This window comes from Xyrauchen texanus, chromosome 26, assembly GCF_025860055.1.
Source record: "Xyrauchen texanus isolate HMW12.3.18 chromosome 26, RBS_HiC_50CHRs, whole genome shotgun sequence".
Lineage (NCBI taxonomy): Eukaryota > Metazoa > Chordata > Actinopteri > Cypriniformes > Catostomidae > Xyrauchen > Xyrauchen texanus.
The window spans coordinates 23,743,418-23,758,009 of NC_068301.1; the positions used below are offsets into that span (position 1 = coordinate 23,743,418).

Below are 14,592 nucleotides of genomic sequence, written 5' to 3' on the forward strand. Positions count from 1 at the left end.
ACCAGCTTGTAAGCATTTAATTATTTCAACAATCCCCTGATCTTTTAAATCATAATCAGAAATAAGTTTATTGACATATGCACACTCAAGGAAATCATACATATTTATTTGTTCAATAACAAAACCTTCCAAGTACAAACAAAAATTGACTTAAACTGAACAATACAATACAAATTTGCAGATATGTGGGGACAAATCTGATAATGGATTTAACAGCAATCCCACATTATTCAGCTTTCAAAAGAATGGCAGCAAGACAAGCCATCAGAGCAAGTGGCAACAGTTCTCCACCGGATAGCACAGTCACACTGGAGGCAACATCTTCTGATATGCTGGCATTTCAGGCAGTGACGTTCAGCCTGAAACAGAAGACACAGAGAAAAACATCACTGTATGTCTTCCTAGCTTGTCCATGTTCAAAGAGGCTGTGGTGGGGGTACATAGCAGGCTTTGCAGTTAAAACAACTATGAAGATGATTCTGTGCACAACCTGTTTATCAGCACTCCGTGTCTGAGAGAGCTCTTCCCAAGATGAACACACTGATCGACATGAAGTCCTGAGGTGGATTTAGAAGACCGTCAGATAGCGTCCTGAAAGTCTGCAAGAAAGCTAAGAAATTTCTTCAACAGCACACACTCACAAGGCCCATCTCTGTCCCCACAAAGGTTCTGGATCTCCATGGTGGTTCTGCATTCAAGGAGGCAAACATGTTCAACCTAGAACCATACAACAATCACATCTTCATACTCAGTGCATTGCAGAAAGCTGCACAAACATCAGGCTCCACTTCATTGCCAAGGAAACATGTGCTGCATCACACTCCAAACGGCTTAGGAAAACTCTGGGCAAGCTTGCACTGCAAAAAATAAGAAAAAATAAAAGTTTGATATAAACTTTTAACTACTTTTTAAGCACTACTAAATATTTGAGCTTTGCACCATTAAACTTCAGTAGAACGTAACCCTACGTATAAACTAAATATTTACGGAAGTCTCCGACAAGGAGTAACAGATGGAATAAAAAAGCAGACTGATATTTTATGACATAAATAAGCTCATGTTTTGCATGACAGGCATCAATCATATCGACATACATAATGATGTTGACATTTACAAGAGAGAAAAAACCTTACTTTTAAGCATCTCTTCAGCATGAAACCGTTCAAACAGTGCAGTTTTCAGGATGTGTCGCCCGGTGTCAAGTTTCAACACACAGGCATGTGCTCAGCAAAGGACAAAAAAAGAAGGTTGCAACCCCAGCTTGAGTCATATAAAATAAGGGTATGATTTCCTTTTCAGGCTTCAAAAACATGAATGACAGTCACATATATAAGCATAAAATGTTAAATAATTAAAATAATATTTTAATTATCAAAATATGTCTCTCAAGAGAGCTGCTCTTGTGACGTTCACAGTGACAGTTACATGAGAAGACAAGGTTTGTACATCAACCGTAAAAAAATCAAATTGAAGTTCATGGCTATTTAATACTTCTGTGTACAAATATGAAGGCTACTTATTGGATCAATGCAGTTAAATGTCATATTATGCGACTACGCATCACTTTACGGAGAGTTTACGACTTACTAGTTAAGACTTGCCTTAAGAACAGGTGGTGCAACCAAATTATGCACCGACTGTCAGGAGGCAATCAGGCTCACTCACATCCACAACACAAAGATCACACTCACCCGAATACTAATCACCTGCACCTGTCATCAATCCAGCAATCCAGCAATCACCAGCACTATTTAAGAGCACAACTCACCTCCAGTCTCTGTCAAACCTTGAACGAGGAAATATCCACTAACCTGCTCTCTGTGCTTTTCAGACGATTGTTCCTGAGACTATTCCAGTCTGTTTCCTCAGTACACCCTTGTGTTACTTACCTGTTTTCCCTCGTCCAGAGACTCCTCCATCTCCCTGGTGTTCATACTCCGCGTCCTTTGGATTGTGATACTTACCACACTCAAGCCTGCCGTTATCTGCAAGAGAAAAGACGGTCATTCATCAGTATTATACTCACAGCGCCGTTGATGCATCTGAACTTCCCTACTGTCCTACGAAAGCTTCATTAAAAGTTATTCTGAATCCTTCTAACCTTGTTGTCCTAGTGTGTATCCTGACAGAAGGTTTGACCAAAACCGCTATGGATTCGAACAAACTAATCCTGTGATTAATCCAGCTGGAATTTCCCGCCTGAGCTCGGTGAGCTGGAGCTGCAGCGATTCTCACTTCCGCATCTGACGCTCCACCACCGCTGTTTACTTTCTGCCCTATGATGAAACCAGCGCCTTTCTCTGGCCGGGAGGAGGATTGCAACGGATTTCTCCTTCAGTGCTCACTCGCTCTAGAGGTACAACCATACAATTTCCCAACTGAACGTTCAAAAATCTCCTTCATTATTTCACTCTTATCTGGCCGAGCACTTCAATGGGCAGAATCCATGTGGAATCAGACAGGACCGGTTACTGACTCTCTTCAAAACTTCATAACACACTTTAAAGAAGTATTTGGTTGTCCTGTAGATGATTCATCAGTCTGTGAGCAGTTATATCACCTCCAACAAGGACAAATGTCTATAACTGACTATGCTATAAAGTTTAGAACCCTTGCCGCCACGAGTGGATGGAATGAGAGAGCACTCATGACAACCTACCGTCAAGGATTAAATCCAGCCCTCAGATTACAACTCGCAATTTATGATGATGTCATGGGCCTTGAGAAGTTTATTCAACAATCTATCCGAGTCTCTCGCCGAGTTCAAAATTGTTACCCAGATCTTCACCAATCATCATATTCTTCCTCGTCTAGGCCTGCTGATATCCCAGATCACCGTGGGGTTGAGCCTATGCAAATTGACCATACCCGTCTTTCTCCATCAGAAAGAACCAGATGCATGACCCATAATCTCTGTCTGTATTGTGGGGACAACTCTCATTACATCGGTGGTTGTCCTGTCCGTCCACCTCATCTCTTGGTGAGTTCGTTGGTAGTCAGTCCCCTCAATATTGCTCCTTTATCCACCACCGTTTCATTGATTTCTACTGATGTTACCATCTCAGTTACAGCCCTCATTGATTCAGGATCAGCGGGTAATTTCATCTCGGGCGACCTCTGCCGGCAACTTCAACTCCCGAAAATCCTCTGCTCAACCCCGTTCACAGCCAAATCAGTGACTGGAAAGACCTTGAATCCTGGGTATGTAAAACACAGAATAAAACCAATCACTTTAAGAGTCGGTTGTCTACACGAAGAACCATTCACTCTTTGGTGTTAGAAAATTCCACTTCTGCGATCATTCTTGGCAGACCCTGGCTCATCCAGCACAATCCTGATGTCTCATGGAACAACGGAGAAATTCTGCGCTGGGGTTCTACTTGTTTCTCTACCTGCTTCCCTAAGCTTCCAAGACCTGCCTCTACTTCGTCTCAAACTATCTCCATTGCTGTGACATCTATCGAGAGCCCTCAAGCAAAACGGACCATGGAAATTCCACCCTGTTATGCCTCCTTTGCAGACGTATTTAGTCCTGAAAAGGCCTCTCATCTTCCCCACACAGACCTTGGGATTGCGCCATTGACTTGGAACCTGATACATCGGTGCCCCGTGGCCACATTTATTCTCTCTCCATCCCAGAACAACGAGCCATGGAAGAGTATATACAAGAAGCCCTAAATCAGGGGTACATTCGTCCATCAACTTCGCCAGCAGCATCTAGTTTCTTCTTCGTGGCAAAGAAAGATGGTGGTCTAAGACCTTGCATCGATTACCGGGCTTTGAATAAGATCACCATCAAGTTTCGGTACCCACTCCCTCTCGTACCCACATCACTCGAACAGCTACGAGGCTAGTATCTTCACCAAGCTTGACCTCAGAAGTGCGTATAATCTAATCCGGATACTGAGAGGGGGATGAGTGGAAGACCGCATTCATTACCCCTCTGGCCACTACTGAATATCTTGTTATGCCGTATGGTCTGGTCAACGCCCTTCGGTGTTTCAAGATTTCATGAACGAAATACTCCGTGATTTCCTCAACAAATTTGTGATAGTATATATTGATGACATTCTTATCTTCTCCCAAGACGAATCTTCACATCAACGACATGTCTCCAGTGTTCTCCAACGATTACGAGATCACTCCCTTTTCCTAAAAGCAGAGAAATGCATCTTCCATCAAGATTCGGTTACTTTCCTTGGGTACATTGTGGGTAAGCAGGGGTGAAGATGGATGAAGGAAAGGTCATGGCAGTCACCTCATGGCCCACTCCGCAAACAGTAAAAGAGCTCCAACGATTCCTTGGCTTCACGAATTTCTATCGCGAGGTTCATTAACAATTACAGTACCATAACCTCTGCTCTTACCTCTCTCCTGAAAGGGAAACCAAAATCCCTGTCCTGGAACCTTGAAGCTGACCATGCCTTCCAGACGTTGAAAAACGAGTTCATTTCTGCTCCTCTTCTACGCCACCCTAACCCAGACCTCGCCTTCATCGTTGAAGTCGATGCCTCCACAACTGGAGTAGGTGCCATACTTCCTCAGCACCAGGTGGATTCCCATAAACCTCTTCCCTGTGCCTTCTTTTCAAAAAAATTATCCCCAGCTGAACAGAATTTTGATGTGGGTAACAGGGAACTCCTCGCCATAAAACTGGCTTTGGAAGAGTGGAGACATTGGCTCGAAGGGGCACAACATCCTTTCACGGTACTTACCGATCATAAGAACCTTCAGTATCTCAAAGAAGCCAAGAGACTAAACCCAAGTCAAGCCCGTTGGGCTTTATTCTTCACTCGGTTCCACTTCTATATCACCTATCATCCAGGATCCAAGAATACCCGTGCGGATGCTTTATCCAGACTCCATGCCCTTCCAGACACCATTGATGAACCTGAACCAGTTCTGCCCACTACAGGTTTCGTCAATCCCATTCAATGGGACATTAATGATCAAATCCAGGAAGCCACGAGACTAGAACCTACTCCACCAGAATGCCCAGACACCCTCACGTATGTCCCAGACGAATATCACCTACCTCTCATCGAATCTGCTCATTCGTCAGTTGGTACGGGTCATCCTGGAGCGACACAGACTTACACTCTCCTACAGCAACGATATTGGTGGCCAGGCATGAGAAAGGAAGTACAACGCTTCGTCCAGGGGTGTCAAATTTGCGCTATATCTAAAACTCCACGTCACTTACCTTCTGGGAAACTATTACCTCTACCTATTCCTCAACGGCCGTGGTCGCATCTGGGTATTGATTTCATTACTGATTTACCTCCATCAGGAGGCAACACCTGCATTCTCATTATAGTTGACAGATTCTCCAAAGCCTGTAAACTGATCCCCTTACCAGGCCTTCCTACAGCTCTTGAGACAGCCGAGAGCCTCTTCAACCAGGTTTTTCGTCATTTTGGCCTCCCTGAGGACATTGTGTCCGATCGAGGACCTCAATTCATCTCTCGGGTTTGGAAAGCTTTCTTTCTCTTCTCGGAGTGACGATAAGCTTGACATCGGGATATCATCCCCAGGCTAATGGGCAGACTGAGAGGAAGGTTCAAGAAATGAATCGTTTCCTCCGCACGTTCTGTCAAGATCATCAAGACACGTGGAATCAATTCCTTGCCTGGGCAGAATACGCCCAAAACTCCTTGCATCAGACCACCACAGGGCTAACACCTTTCCAATGTTTCCTAGGTTTCCAGCCACCACTGTTTCCATGGTCCGGTGAGCCTTCCGAGGTCCCTTCAGTTGATTTCTGGTTTCGAGAAAGTGAAAGAGTGTGGAATGATGCCCATCATCATCTCCAACGGGCCATACACAGACACAAAAGATTGGCAGATGTACGTCGAAATGACACCCCTGTGTTTGAACCTGGTCAACTTGTCTGGCTCTCGACTCGAGACATCCGTCTACGCCAAACATGTCGTAAATTGAGCCCACGATATATCGGACCTTTTAAAATTCTCCATCAAGTCAATCCAGTCACATATAAGCTTCACCTACCTCCTTGATTCAAGATTCACCCAGTTTTCCATGTATCTCTCCTGAAACCTCATTATCCTTCTGTTTTTCCTCCCACTACAGAGCCTGATTCTGACCAGACCCCTCCCTTACCTACCATTGAAGAGGACCCCATCTACTCAGTCCACGAAATCCTGGACTCCCGACGTCGGGGTGGTCGTATAGAATACCTTGTCGACTGGGAAGGTTACGGGCCAGAAGAAAGATCTTGGGTTTCTCGAGTCGATATCCTGGACCCGACTCTTCTCACTGAATTCCACCAAAAACATCCACATCGACCAGCCCCACGACCTCGAGGCAGACCACCACGACGTCGGGGTCCTCGGTCCGCTGGCGCGGACCCTGGAGGGGGGGGTAATGTCAGGAGGCAATCAGGCTCACTCACATCCACAACACAAAGATCACACTCACCCGAATACTAATCACCTGCACCTGTCATCAATCCAGCAATCCAGCAATCACCAGCACTATTTAAGAGCACAACTCACCTCCAGTTTTTTCGATGCATCGATTAATCTAACGATTCATTTTTTCCAGTCCGATTCGATTTCGATTCGATTAATTGACTTGTGCAGTAGCTTCACTGTTGTGATGTCATGAGCAATCCAGTTATATATATATATATATATATATATATATATATATATATATATATATAGATCAGTCAATAATACTCTACTTGAAGAGGTGGCGGCGATGGGGTCTGCAAAAGACTCGCTGATAAACTAAATTGAAAAGTACCTCAGAATTACCTTGCATTTCCCAAAGAAGAATGTAGAATCCTCAGTCCATGTGCTTATGCGCTGTGTGTGGGAGGGGAAATTGCCGTCCAGTGCATGCCTAACAGCAAGTCTTGAACATTTTGAGTAGGGTGCGTACACACTGCCAGCCACATCGCGCGCGACAGCGACTCAATACCATTCATTTTCAATGCGAGCACAGCGACTTCCGGCGACACGAGCTGTCGCGACCGTTGGTGCTAGATGTGGGCGTGTTCAGCGACGCGACAAAGTTGAGAAAAGTTCAGGTGCGTACACACTGCCAGCGACTTTATCGCTGCAGGTCGCCAGTGGCTGGCGGTGAAGTCGCTAGTGGGTGTTCCCACTACTGGTTGCCTAGTAACGTTTATAAATGACATTCACGGATGCCACTCCATTGCTGTTGACAGCGAATCTCTTTTCTTGCCACTAAAATCAAACATTTTGGAGGGAAAAGACTAAATATAAATGGAATCAGTACATAAAATGCTTTATATCAAAGATGAATGAGAAACAAGGCGTGCTGTTTGCCATAGCGGCTGTTTATCTGCGGCGAAAATGCAAATGCCGGTCTGTCTGGGTCCATAAAATCCCCGCGATCTCAGATAGCTACACCTTTCCACGCAGTATTTTTCTTAAAAATGTCCTTGTACGTGGGAAGAGACATATAAAGCACAGGAAAATTTCTAACAGCAAGAATTAGCCTTTCATCCACCTTTCTGTTACTGCAGGAGCTGAGAGAGAAAGAAAGAATCACGTGAGCTCTCCCGTCTTCTCTCCTATCGACTAACGGAAGTGACAGCCAATAGGAGAGACGACGGGAGAGCTCACGTGATCCTCTCTCTCTCTCTCTCTCTCAGCTCCTGCAGTAACGGAAAGATGGATGAAATGATAATTCTTGCTGTTAGAAATTTTCCAGTGCTCTATGATATCAGCGTCAATCAATTGTACTACTGTCAAGATGGTTAGCGTTCATTGCAACTTCATTGTCTCTTTGAAAGAAGTTCCTTTTGTCGGCGAATGAATCAAGATGAATTGTCAACGAAACAATTAGGACCTCCCAGACCAAATTGAATCATTCAACAGGTTTCTACTAAAGAGGGAAAGTCCTACACTCGAGGATTTTCCAAAAATTTGTATGAACGAAAAACCTGGCTAGCAGGCTGCGACGTAGCCAATGCAGTCTTCTGCCACCCCTGCTTACTCTTTCACCATGAAGGCGGCACGGCAGACAGCACCGCTTTGACAGCGACAGATGTAACAGACATGCACCATCTTTCAGAAAAGATAAAGAAACATGAGACCCACACTGATAGCTGTTTGAGATACTTAGGTAAAGTTGGTTTTATATTCGCACATTCGCGGACTTCCGCGTTCAGTAACTCGTGAACTAAACGTTGTTGCTACACACAACACCTATCACATATAACTACAGATAAAACACCAGAAGCTACAACATAAATTTCCTCAAAACGATCTTTCCTTCGCACTGGACAAAATACATTGATCTCTATGCGCAGGCTGCTAAGAAGGGACCATCTGCAAAGTGCAAACCCGAAGGAAAGCTCATTTTGAGGAGATTAAAATATTAAAACAATGTTATTTGTGTAGTAACAATATTCAGCTCATGAGATATTGAACGCGAACTCCGCAGATATGCTGGCTGAATATAAAAAGCAACTTGCAGACTTGATCATGTAGGACCTTCAGGACCACATAGCCTACGTGGACAGCACCATGAACATAGTCAAGTTTAAAAAAAAAACCCAACCAGGGTAAAAATAGTTTCAGGTTTGATATTTGCTGCGTATTCACCTAGACTGCTTTAGTGTACTTTTGTGTAGGCTATTGTACATACAGTACGCAAAAATGTTTTTTGTAAAACTTACAGTAATTCACCAAAGGGATTTTTTCATGTTCCAAAGGTTATAGTATGTTCCTACTGACCAGACTGACTTACTACAGGTGGAATTTTGACAGTACCTCCCTTACTGTACGTTCAGTATACAAATATTAATTTAAAAAAATTACGGTAATTCCCCTAAAGTATTTTTTTTCTGTTCCAAAGGCTGTAGTGCTTTCCTATTGACCACACTGACTTACTACAGGTGAAATTTTGACAATAACTCCCTTACTGTACGTACTGAAGGGTTGGGGTCAGAATCCCCCGTCTCTTCAATTTAATTATATATATCCTTTTTATATATATCCTTTTGAATGATTACTTTATTCTTATTAAAAATTCAACACTCAAGTATGTATCCTAATCATTTCTGTATTCATTTTCTTTTAGGTGCATTCCAGTGTGTGCCCTTGGGTTGTGTTCACATGCAAGGGGCCTTTTGATGATAATTGTCTTGGGATTCAGAGAGCGGCGAGAGAGACTCTGTACTCATGTATTGCATATATATTATATATATATTGTAAGTAAATCAAAACCAAATAATTTACAAGCTTTTAACTTCATGAGGTGCAATGGCAAGGTATCTAACACCGGAGACGTCCTTGGTGAATCTGCCTCTGGCTGGACATTCCTTTACAGTCCTTTTTAAAGTCCATCAACTTTTTGACATGTTCAGAAATCCCCTCCTGGAAACTCCCTCTGCATACATTCAGTCTTTTACAGCCAATTGGTCAAACACAAAATCTTGAACTGTCATTATTTCTGGAAGACCCCTTAGGACTTTTGCATATAAAACTCTTTGTCTCTTTGTTCTCTTTTTCTGGACCTTGCCATCATCACTGTATCTTCTGTATCTCGTCCGCAACACATAGACGGTAATGATGGCATTTTTCTCCTTTCTTTTGCAAAGCTCTTTCTAATACATTTTCAACTCCTCTCTACTCTGCCATCATCATCTGCTTAATAAATGCTTACAACATTCAGTGTGGTATGTTTTTCTTTATAAACCATTTTCATAATAAGAATATTTATAAAACAAGTTACAGTGTTTTCCTTAATAAACCAGCTTCATAATAAAAATCTTTATAAAACAAGTTGAGGTGTTTTTCTTAATAAACTATTTTCTCAATATATGGTTACAATGATTATTAATACAAGTGTTTTACAGTAAACACTTTCTTAATAAATTGTTTAACAACTACTTGTGGTACCTTTCATTATAAAACCACTTTTTATTAGTTACAATTGTGGTTTACTATGACCCATAAATACTTCATATACCAAAAGCCATGATTAGAATAGAATAATTGCATATTTCACAACAATATCCACATATCTGCATCTATATATCTGTCTTAGTTGACTTGTATAAGTTTGAGGGTCAATTTATACATAATTTCACCTTATTTTCATTAAGTGAACATCTCATGTGTATTTCTTTAGGGAGTGGAGTAAAGGGGCATATTATCTTTCCTGCTTTCCTGGAGTGAAATGTTTTATCAGCCTGTTAAAGTGGACTGCTCTTCTGATAATTAGCTCAGGCCTTCTTCAGCCTCGAAGAGAACTGTTGTTTGTCAGTGTTCTGTGTGTGTGTGTGTGTGCGTTTGATATTCTTTGCAGGTTCTGAACTTTGTGATATAGCCTAAAACATTCTCGGACCCTGGAAGAAGGTCACCACGGACTTAAATCTCGGAAATGGACGACAAATATTCTGATTAACGGCGATATACCCACTTATCTATCAAAAATGTATTATTGTTTAGACTTTGTTGTCTTAGCCAATCAGAAGTAAACGATTATGTAATGCATGTCCTTGTAAAAGGTGTACTTGTGTGAGATTTGTTTGTAAGGTAGAGTTGGCTTGCGACCTCCTCGTGACTTTGACGCTGGCTTTACCAATTTAACTGCAAACTATTCTTCAGTAAAATTGTACTTATTTGATTGAATTTCACGACTCCTGGTCTTCTTTCATCATATTATCTGGTCCTGGGTCTTACAACTGTACCCCCCCAAACAGTACAATAAGCAAATAATTTTTTCCTGTTCCAAAGGCTGTAGTGCTTTCCTAGTGATCAGACTGACTTACTACAGGTGAAATTTTCACAATAACTCCCTTACTGTACAATTATCAAATATATTTTTGTAATAAACATTATTACATGTGTTTATTACATATGTTTATGTAATAAACTGTAATTCACCTATAGTGTTTTTTTATATTTATATTCCAGTGGCTGTAGTGCTTTTCTAGTGACCATACTGACTTACTACAGGTGAAATTTTCACAATAACTCCCTTACTGTATGTACAATAAACTAATAAGTTCAAGAAAACATTACTGTCATTCCCCTAAAGTATTTTTTCCTGTTCCAAAGGCTGTAGTGCTTTCCTAGTGATCAGACTGACTTACTACAGGTGAAATTTTCACAATAACTCCCTTACTGTACAATCATCAAATATATTTATGTAATAAACATTTTTACATGTGTTTATTACATGTTTATGTAATAAACTGTAATTCACCTATAGTGTTTTTTTATATTCACATTCCAATGGTTGTAGTGCTTTCCTAGTGATCAGACTGACTTACTACATGTTTAATACTGCCAATACCTTACTGTAAGTATACTACAATCATATTATTCTGAAGAAATTATTCTAATTTCACCTTTTTTCATGTTCCAGAGGTTATAGCATGTTGCTAGTGATCACTCTACTCAATTAACTTTGATCAATGTATTAGGTAAAAGTATGTATTATAACTGCTGTTCCTTGTACATCACATTTCTTTCATTGATTAAAGAAATTCAGATACATTCAATATTCAGATATTTTCCATCCATCCATCCATCATCAACCGCTTATCCTGTGTACAGGGTCGCGGGAGGCTGGAGCCTATCCCAGCTAACATTGGGCGAAAGGCGGGGGACACCCTGGACAGGTCGCCAGTCCATCGCAGGGCCTCAGATATTTTCAACGTTATAAATAAGCAACACCCTTATTGTAATGATTCAAGTTACGTTTTTGTTATGAAGTCCCGAAGAAGTGGATTCTGGAAATGACATTCAGAATCATGGCAGCGCTGTTTCCAGCATGCGAAAAACATGTGTTGTGCCAAATTTCAACCCCTGCCAAATTATTACCCTGTATTGGTACGTTTAGGATTAGTTATGGGGAGTGGTTAGGGTTAGGGTTAGGCAATCAGGTACTGACTTCAATGAGGGGGGGTAATAATTTGGCAAGGGGTCAAAATTCGGCACAACACCGGAAAGGACGCGCGCACACACTCATCTTATGTTCAAAAATCATTTCTATAATCACAATTCAGTCACTGCAAAGATTGAAAAAAAAAAATAATAAATTCCATATTTACATATAAAGGCAGTCTGCACATTTTCAACTTGCCCAGCCAAATACACTTTCACAATGCAAAATAATCCTGCTGCACTGGGAAAATGTGATGTGAAAATGTTAGTCCAACAAACTGGAGATATACACCACAAACTTTCAGAGAAAAAGGCTAGGCCAGCAACCAAACTAAAAAGAGGGAAAATAGCAAAGGCCCTAACGCATGGACCCAGTCAGTATTTTTGCAGCGCACTACAATCAACACCAAACGAGCAGCTCCTGGCTGGGAACATGACAGAATCTCTCAATAAAAAAGTGTTGAAAGTTATAGGCTCAGAAATGAGGAAAAAGGAGTCCATTCACTCCAATGTCATCATGGAAATATACTTAATGCAGACATTGCTCAAGGAATGTGACACAAAATACTTCACGGTACCAGGCTACGTACAGCTTTTCAGTATGAATCCGTTCATTGTTCATTCGTACACCGAGCTTGGCATCAGCATTCTTGTGCATCATTTGCGAAGTAAGTCTCCTGTGTCCCTCTATCTTGATGCCACTGGAGGAGTTGTGTCAAAAATACCGGAACAGCCGAAGCGTGTGCTGCACTATGCACTCGTTCTTCCAGGGAACGCTAGAGATGCTCTACCTCTTCCCATCTGTGAAATGCTCTCCAACAATCACTCAATACCACCAATCACATTCTGGCTCATGCAATTTACATTGCATTTGTCAAAATACACACAAATAAATGTTCACCAGGTCGAGACTGATTACAGCTGGGCTTTAATACAAAGTGTAATGCTTGCTTTCAACAAAGAGCACATCAGCTCTTACCTCGACAGAGCATACAAGTTCTGCATTGGGAAAACATCATGGGATGAAATGAAGTCATATACTGTCTTGCACATTTGCTCTGCACACATTTTGAAAGCTGTCAGACAGGCAATCTCTAGGCAAACAGATGACAAAGGACTGAGTGACTTTGCCACGTATGCTTTCAGCAAGACTCCAAAATGCCAACAACATGACTGAATCAAGAATTGTGTTCCGTGCATTTTGTGGCCTGCTCATAACCCCACAAAACACAAACCTTGTCAAAGAAAGTCTGTGTGTTTTGGAGAGTGTCATTTCAAGATCCAAAGAGGATACACTGGAAGAAACTTCCCAATCTGAAGACTGGGAAATGTGTGAAAGTGAAGAGAGAAGACATGCAATGACCATCATTGGCAGATCACCATTCACTGCTTTCTTCCAGCAGATCATGAAAGAGGTGAAGGAAGAAGAGGAAGGTGATGAGACATGTTTGGCCAAAGAGGACAACCCATACTTTTGTCCGGGCATCCTCACTGTCCTCTTTGATACCTACCTTGCCATTTTTCCTCTTTGGAGTGGCTTGCTGTTGGGAGACCTGACTACCGGTAGGTATGAATCTTGTGAACAGGATTTGGTGACAACATTGACACTACCAAAAACAAGAGATACCAATTGTCACATAGAAAGGTGGTTTGGAATTGTCAAACATTCCATAATGCATAAAGAACAAAATGTCAAACCAGGAATCTTCGTAAGAAAAATGCATCAGTCTCTGCAAACAAGATATACAGAGCACATCATTCTGCATAACCTTCCTCAAAAGCTGTTGCTCCAGCCTGAGCCACCTCTGAACCTTGATCAGTGTAAAGAAACTTGGATGAAGAAGAAGGAAGAACGTTTCCCAAACACCAAATCCAAATTCTTTTCTGTTCCTCAGAGAATGCCTGTTCCACAAAAAAAGAAAAGAAGGATCCACAAAGATAAGCCAAAAAGCCACAAACAGTCAAGTCCTGAGCCAATGCAGCTTCCTGCAGAGGCACTCCCTGTAGAGGAAGAGGTAATTAAGTTAGTACATCAAATGAAACTATTTATTGCATATATTCAGCTAACTTATTATTGACTATATGAAGTGTGTAACATTCACAGATTGACATGTTATGGACAAAACTGCACAATGAACTGGTTGTAGCCATTGTGAAGTCTGGCGATCAGAATCTGGAGTTCCTGTTACATCACGAGGAGTTCCTAACACTGAAGCCGCATGACTGGTTATTTGGAGAGGTACACATATCATAACAAAAATATCTAGTAAATACAAAATTGTACTATATATACATTTATAAACTATAAAAAATGTTGTACCTAAGAAAAAGTAAATGCCAGATACTAAATGTTTTTTTCTCAATGTACGTACTAATTTAAATAAATTGAATAATTGCAATGATTTATCTTTTTTTTTTTCCCAGATGATCGAGTGCTATTTAAGAGCTGTACTTAATGCAAAGGGTGGAAATATCTACCAGCTAAGCCATTACACCACAGGTGTCATTTTAAATGGCACAGAAGACCAGGTCATACGACAAGGTTTGAAAAAAGTGAGTGCAACTACTTATGATTCTGCATTTTTATATGTACATGTATTTTACAGTACACAATTACGTTTATTTACATTTCTGATATATAGGTCAACTTTGAGCAATATGATGGGGTCATCTCTGTTGTAAATATCAGACACGTGCA

The 14,592-nt window shown here is 41.4% G+C and overlaps 1 long non-coding RNA gene across 1 annotated transcript; it reads right to left on the minus strand.

The window, feature by feature from the left end:
* Positions 1-209: 209 nt before the first annotated feature.
* LOC127619564 (uncharacterized) lies at positions 210-2,158 on the minus strand. Its single transcript, XR_007967573.1, has 3 exons — positions 2,102-2,158; positions 491-1,985; positions 210-359 (listed from the first exon to the last, which is right to left on the minus strand). It is a non-coding gene; the product is annotated as an uncharacterized LOC127619564 (long non-coding RNA).
* Positions 2,159-14,592: the final 12,434 nt, after the last annotated feature.